Source organism: Cyprinus carpio, chromosome A25, assembly GCF_018340385.1.
Source record: "Cyprinus carpio isolate SPL01 chromosome A25, ASM1834038v1, whole genome shotgun sequence".
In the NCBI taxonomy this organism is placed as follows: domain Eukaryota; kingdom Metazoa; phylum Chordata; class Actinopteri; order Cypriniformes; family Cyprinidae; genus Cyprinus; species Cyprinus carpio.
In genome coordinates this window covers 20,595,000-20,603,057 of record NC_056596.1, presented here as the reverse complement: position 1 = coordinate 20,603,057, position 8,058 = coordinate 20,595,000, and positions in this window count along the sequence as shown.

Sequence of the window (8,058 nt, the reverse complement as noted above, 5' to 3'; positions counted from 1 at the left end):
TATGCAGTTTAAGGTAAAAAAAAAAAACATTATTTTCCACATACTGTACATTATTGTTTCTCTTCTATGCCCAGCCTTTCTGAAATGCATTGATTTTTACAAAGCTCATCGTTCTGAAAAGCTAGCAGTACGCTGATTGGCCAGCTATAAGTGCTTTGTGATTGGCCGAATACCTCAAGTGTGTGACGGAAATGTTACACCCCTTGGCATACTGTGATGCGTGTCCCGGTCAGAACACCGGCGAGACAAAAACAATAAATCCCTTAACAAATGAGCCATTTGTTGCATCCAGTGGGGATGTAGTGAATGTGACAGACATAATTCACCATTGTTAAGTGTAGTTCTGTACACTGTGTTCTGCATAACTGTTCAGGGATCATGGTCCCTTTAAATGTTCAAAATGCGTGATGACGTAAAACACCGGTCAGCGCCATGGTTGGAGTTTTCTGTTTTGTCTTTTGAAAAATAAACGAGACACGCATTTGTGTGCTCAAAGTGAGAAGTTGTCCCTTGCAAATTACTGCAATTTCCACACTGGTGACCCCGACATTAGTCTGCTGGACGTATCCAGAGACACGACGCGATCATGACCGCGAACGCTGTCACCCTCAAGACTCCCCGAATTCTGGGAATCGTCAGCATCGGCATGGTTCGCCCAGACTGAAGCGCAGTTCGCATTGCGTGAGATCACCGCGGATACAACAAAATATTACTACGTTGTGTCTGCTCTCGGAAATTCAACAGCATCCAGAGTGGTGAGCCTTCTTACGAATCCTCCCGAAAAAGAGAAGTATACGGCACTTAAAGCCCACCTGTTGAAAACGTTTGAACTGTCAGACGCTGAGAGAGCCAGCAGGCTTTTCTCACTTCAAGGACTGGGTGACAGCAAACCGTCCGAGCTCATGGACCGTATGCTGGATCTTTTGGGCGAACACAGACCTGATTTTCTTTTCATCCAGCTTTTCTTGCGTCAGCTGCCTTCCCAAGTGAGAGCTGCATTAGCCAACACCACAATCACTGACAGTCGTAGACTAGCTGAAGAGGCTGATACATTTTTCCTGGCGAGTCAGGGACATTTTGCGGCCGCGCCGCGTTTTCCCGCGCACATCTCTTCGGTGATGCAGAACGACACCACACTCATTGCTGCGACCACTTCTCGTCGGCAGCAGTCTGCTGGCACCCAACAGCCTTCAGGATTGTGTTTCTATCATGAAAAGTTTGGAACCAAGGCTAACAAATGCCGTCCACCATGCAGTTTTCAGTGTTTCGGGAAATGCCAGGGCCGGCGCTCAGTAGTAGCCATGAGTGTCGGCCGCGTAGGCAGGCTGCTTTTCATCCGCGATAGCATCTCCGGACGCCGTTTTCTGTGCGACACGGGGGCACAAAGGAGCGTCCTGCCTGCATCCCGTTTGGACATGGTAACCGACAGCCACGGCCCCCCTATGGAAGCTGCCAACGGTAGCCCCATCCGCACATATGGCACAAGGTATGTTGAATTGTGTTTCGGAGGACAGCATTTCGGTTGGGACTTTGTTACTGCAAAGGTTGCCATTCCCCTCCTTGGCGCTGATTTTTTGTGTGCACATGGACTGTTGGTGGATGTAAAGAACCGCCGTCTGATTGATGCTGTCACGTTTTGTTCTTATACATGCACGCTCAGCGAAGCGGACTCCATACGACTGTCTAGCATGCTCTCAGCTTCCGATGATTTCCAACGTCTATTGGCCAGTTTCCCAGCTCTCACTCAGCCCACTTTCTCTTCATCTACTGTGAAGCACGGTGTGGAGCACCATCTCGCCACTACTGGTCCACCCGTCTACGCCCGCGCTCGGCGCCTCGACCCGACCAAGCTTGCCGTTGCAAAGGCTGAGTTTGCAAACATGGAACGCCTGGGCATAGTACGCCGATCCGACAGCCCGTGGGCATCACCCCTCCACATCGTACCCAAACCTGGCGGCGGCTGGCGCCCGTGTGGCGACTACCGGCGGCTTAATGAGGCAACGGCACCTGACCGATACCCAGTCCCGAACATACAGGATTTTTCAGCACACCTGGCTGGCAAGGTGATTTTTTCCAAGGTGGACCTCGTCCGGGGATATCATCAGGTGCCGGTACCACCCACTGACATTCCCAAAACAGCAGTGATCACGCCGTTTGGTCTGTTTGAGTTCCTGCGCATGCCGTTCGGCCTTAAAAACGCCGCCCAATCTTTCCAGCGCCTCATGGACTCTGTTTTGCGGGACCTGCCTTTCCTTTTTGTGTACTTGGATGACATCCTGGTAGCGAGCACGTCCAAGTCTCAGCACCTGGCGCACCTCCGAACCCTTTTTGAGCACCTTAGCACCATGGTCTAATTGTCAACCCTGCCAAGTGCCAGTTCGGTCTCTCCACCATCGACTTCCTAGGACACAGAGTCACTAAGGACGGGGCAGTTCCTCTCCCATCAAAGGTGGAGGCAGTCATACAGTTCCCACGCCCACTCACTGTCAAATCCCTGCAGGAGTTCCTCGGCATGGTGAATTTTTATCACCGCTTCATCCCCTCGAGCCGCTCAGCTCATGGGGCCCTTGCACGAGGCCTTAAAAGGTAAACCCAAACACGCTGTGGACTGGACTGAGAGCAGAGTCAAGGCTTTTAATGCCACTAAAGCAGCATTAGCGAACGCCACCATGCTGGCGCATCCTTCTCCTACAGCCCCCATTGCCATCACCTCGGATGCCTCTGATTATGCTGTCGGTGCGGTTTACGAGCAGTGGGTACGTGGGGCCTGGCAGCCGCTGGCTTTCTTTAGCCGTCAGCTGCGCCTTTGTGAGCGGAAGTACAGCACTTTCGACCGGGAGCTGCTGGGTATCTACCTCGCCATTAGACACTTTCGTTCCCTGCTGGAAGGCCGACACTTCACTGCTTTTGTGGATCACAAGCCGCTGACTTTTGCCATGGCCAAGGTGGCTGAGCCGTGGTCCCGCCCGCCAGCAAACGGCATCTGTCTTACATTTCAGAGTTCACCACGGACTTGCAGCACATTGCCGGTAAGAGCAACCACGTGGCGGATTGCCTATCACGGGCTCTGGCAGGGGCAGTCCATCTTGGTTTGGATTACAACCGCATGGCCGCAATTCAGACCACAGACCCAGACGTGCAACATCTGAAAACCTCGACTACAGGGCTGCAGATCAAGGACGTGGTTTTTGGCAATGCCGGCACAACGCTCCTGTGTGACATCTCCACAGGTAGTCCTCGGCCTATCGTTCCCTCGGGGTGGAGGCGGCAGGTTTTTGATGCCATCCATGGTCTCTCCCACCCAGGTGCGAAAGCTTCACAGAGGCTTGTTTCAGCAAAGTTTGTATGGCATGGCCTCAAGAAGGACGTTAGGGACTGGGCTAACACCTGTGTTGAGTGCCAACGGGCCAAAGTACACCACCACACTAAAGCCCCGTTAGAAACATTCCCGGTTCCTGAGAGGCGTTTTGACCACGTAAACGTGGACCTGGTTGGTTCTCTGCCCTCCTCTCAAGGTTTCACATATTTGTTAACCATGGTTGACAGGACCACCCGCTGGCCTGAGGCTGTGCCACTGACATCGGTGGCGTCTGCCGAGATGACACGGGCATTTCTTGGCACCTGGATTGCCCGTTTCGGCACCCCTTCGGACATTTCCTCTGACCGAGGTGCACAGTTCACGTCTGAGCTTTGGAACGCCGTCGCACAGAGCCTCGGAGTGAGACTCCACCGCACGACTGCATATCACCCGCAGGCTAACGGACTCTGTGAGCGTTTTCATAGATCGATGAAGGCTGCCCTGCGTGCCAGCCTCAAAGACAGGAACTGGGTCGACAAGCTCCCGTGGGTGATGCTGGGTATCAGGACTGCACCAAAGGAAGACCTTCAGTCCTCATCCGCGGAGCTTGTTTACGGACAGCCGCTGCGAGTACCAGGGGATTTTGTCCCTAGCACCACGGTTCCCTGGTCTGCCACTCTCCAGCGGTCTACTCTACTGGATAATGCGAGGTTTTTTGCACCTGTCCCTACCTTCCTGTCACGGCCTCACCTCAGTCGCACATCCCCGCTGGACTTCAAACACGCCGACTATGTTTTCATTCGCCACGATGCTCACAGAGGACCGCTACACCCGCCCTACGAGGGCCCGTTCCGGGTTCTGGAGACAGGGGACAAACACTTTGTGGTGGACAGGGATTGGCAAACCGGAGCGACTCTCCATTGACCGCCTTAAACCGGCTCATTTGGACGTGGCCAGGCCCGTTGACTTGGCCCAGCCCCCACGACGCGGACGGCCTCCTGCTCTGCCCCCACCCAGTGCTCCTACCCCACCCAGCCTCCCACACCCCATGCCCCTCACCCAGGTAATGGACGGTACACCAGCTGCAGTGGGGGTTTCCTCGACCTCTGGTACAGCGCAGTCGCTGTGGCCGGTTGATACGCCCACCCCCCCCCCCCCCGTGACAGTTGGGTTTTTCTGATATGGTGAATTCTGGGGGGGACGTGTGTAGTGAATGTGACAGACATAATTCACCATGGTTAAGTGTAGTTCTGTACACTGTGTTCTGCATAACTGTTCAGGGATCATGGTCCCTTTAAATGTTCAAAATGCGTGATGACGTAAAACACCGGTCAGCGCCATGGTTGGAGTTTTCTGTTTGGTCTTTTGAAAAATAAACGAGACACGCATTTGTGTGCTCAAAGTGAGAAGTTGTCCCTTGCAAATTACTGCAATTTCCACAGGGACATAATTATGCTGCGTAAACAGAAAACCATGTCTGCATTTGTGATCGGACAAACAACAAGCACTACTCTACACCAGCAGTTCTCAATTCCAGTCCTTGCAGGGGGCGTGAGGACTGGAATTGAGAACTGGTGCTCTACACTGCTCAAAACTCACGTTTGAATCATCAGTGGCAAATCCTTTACATATATAAACATACTTACAGACTGCGAGTCAGAACAGAACATTGTAGTCTTCTCTCCCAGGATCTGGATACAGTCCTCCATAAAATGTGCTGCACACATCTGAATATTTGGGTTGAACTGTTCTGGAACAGTGTTGTAAATACAACTTAACCACTGATTTCTAGTCGTGTCCTCTTTTGGAAGACCAAACAAAGTAGTTTCACTTTCACAACGAAACAGCGTCTCCACAACATGGCGGCAGCAACAGCAGCAAGAATAAAAAGTTACTCCTCCTTTCTTTGCGTGAACATCTGGGCGGCATTATGCAAATCTTCCCACATAGTGACATAGAGATGTGGGGGCGTGTTAGAACGAGGCTATTTAGGAGGGTGTGGTTGACTCTTAACTTTTATAAAGAATATATCTTTGGGTTTGAGACTTTAGTCTTTGCAACTTCACAGATCTTCTTTATGCACCAAGAGCTTGTAACACTCCAAAGAGAAAGGAAAACTTTGAATCGCATCATATGACCCCTTTAATATATCGCACATTTCATTGAGAGACAATTACAGCTAGAATTACAGAGCTATCAATCACACAACTTACCGCTGGCCTTACATACATGAACTGATAAGTGTAATAGAGGGCACACACATCACAAAGAACCAGCCAGCCGATAGGAAGCCCTGTTAACCCTTATTCTGTCCAGTCATCTCTAGTATGATTATTTAACATTCTTAGCAAGTGGAGACACACAATATATATGTACAACTCTGTTACATATGTTTTAATGAAGCTGACTTAATGTTTCAGCTGTGGTTTGAGCGAGTGCTGCTCGTGTGAGTGACTCAGCTTTAAATCCAGATATATATATTAGTGCTGTCAATTGATTTTAAAAATAATAACTTATTAATCACACATTGTTTCTGAAATAAAAAATAAAAAAAACTTATTAACCGCACATTGTTTCTGAAATTAATCACGATTAATCCCACCTAACATTGAAATTTTTTGAATGACTTTTAAATTGCAATATATTCACATTCAATCTTCAAATAAATGCACAAACAGTTTGCAGTAGTGTGGGAGTGATCGCTGTTTGTTCAAAAGTTTGCTTTTCTTGTGAGTGATGTCTGGTGCATGAAGTTCCAAAGGACTTTTAAACATGGCACTGCCAGATCGTCTGCTGCACTTAAAGTTGTTTTGAAGACAAGTATTGTCTGCTCATCCACCTGTTCTGGTGTCTGAAAATCCCGCTCCAGATTTCATCATTACTGCAAACTTGTGTGACGCAATTCCCACGTGGACCTCAAACCGAAACTTAATTAACTGTTGTTGTTTTTTTTTCTTTTTTTTTCATTCTGCTTATTGTCTTTTTGTTTTTTATTATTTGTTTTGTTTCTTTTTGTTCAAATTTGTATTTTTCTTTTTTCTTATGCCATGGACAATAGTGGAAAAAATCTTCCCTTTGAACAGTATATATTTTTTTGACTGTCTATAGGATATAATGTTGTAACAGGTGTTTTTTTTTTTTTTTTTTTTTTTTTGCTATCTTGGGTTAATTTAAATTTTGTCAGGGTTAAAACCTGACTGGCGCCAGAAAATTTTCCTTAATAGAGTTTATTTATGCTAGGGCAGCCACCACTGTCACAATTGTATGCTTGACGTTTCTTTCGCACTTTGATATGAAATTATACTTCTGTTGTGAGGAGGGTGGCCAACCTTAGTTCCACCCCTCTTGAACTTGGCACAGACGGTGTAACTTTGCAACCTGTGTCTGGTTAAAGACGTTGCGTTAATTATTTTTAATGCGTTAAACTGGAAAAAAAAATTATCGCCTGTGTTAACACGTTAATTTTGACAGCACTAATTACTATATATATATATATATATATATATATATATATATATATACTATATATATATATATATATATATATATATATATATATATTTATACACACACACAAACACAATTGTACTGCATGATTACTGTTACAGAGGAGGCTCCCGTACCACCTCCTCTGCACCACAAGAGGGAACCATCTCCTGAATATTAACCATCTTTTATTTGGACTCCATTTTCCATTATCCCTCATACATGGGACTGATCACACCCACACACCTGCACCTCATTACACACACACTTTCAAGCCGCTCACACACTGACTCTCGTGAAGTCTTGATTTGTCTCCTGGCTGTCTTTACTGAGCGTTCTACCCACGTTTGCTTTCATTGTGTTTGACCTCGACCTGTTTCCTGATCTCCTGACTGTTCTCTGCCTGCCCTTACTCAGATTGTTCTCCAGGACTGTGTTTGCTAGCCGCCTGCCCTGATTTCTCACCTATGTGATTTGTCTCACAAACCCCAAAAAACCCGCAAATTCATACAAACCCTAATAACCCCCGTATTGTCTGACTATCCCTAATAAAGCTGCTAATGGATCCAAACCCTTCTGATGTGTCGCAACAGAAGACTTCGCCGTACAGCGATCCAGCAGCACTTATGCAACTATCAACAGAATTATCTGCTCAAGCCACGCAACTCACCATGCATCAACACCAGCTAAACCGACTCACCACACTAACCGAGGAGCTAGTCAAAGCACTGCAGGGCCTCTGCATCTGATCAACCACCCATCCTCAGTAACCCACCGCCTATGCAGGCACCCCCTGTTAGCCCACAACTTGCCTTTCCAGAGAAATTTGATGGGGAACCCGCCAGATGCCATGGCTTCCTACTCCAGCTTGCTCTGTCAACCAACAGCCCTTGCTGTATCCCACAGACCCTAGTTGCATTGCTTTAGTTTGCTTATTACTTACCAGGAGAGCGCTGGATTGGGCTACCGCTGTCAAGAAGATGGACGGATCAGCATTCCCCACCTTTGAGGCATTCCTTCAACATTTCCGCGAAGTTTTTGAATATCCAGCCGAAGGGAAAAACTCGGTTCACCATGGCACCCATTCTCTGACATCCAGACCCAGAACACCCACTCATTGTAGAGGTCGACACTTCTAACACTGAGGTAGGCACAATACATTCTCAACGTCATGGTTCACTGGCAAAGATATACCCGTGTGCTTTCTTCTCCCGTAAACTAGCAGCCACCGAATGGAATTACGATGTTGGCATCCGCGAACTTCTAGCCATGAA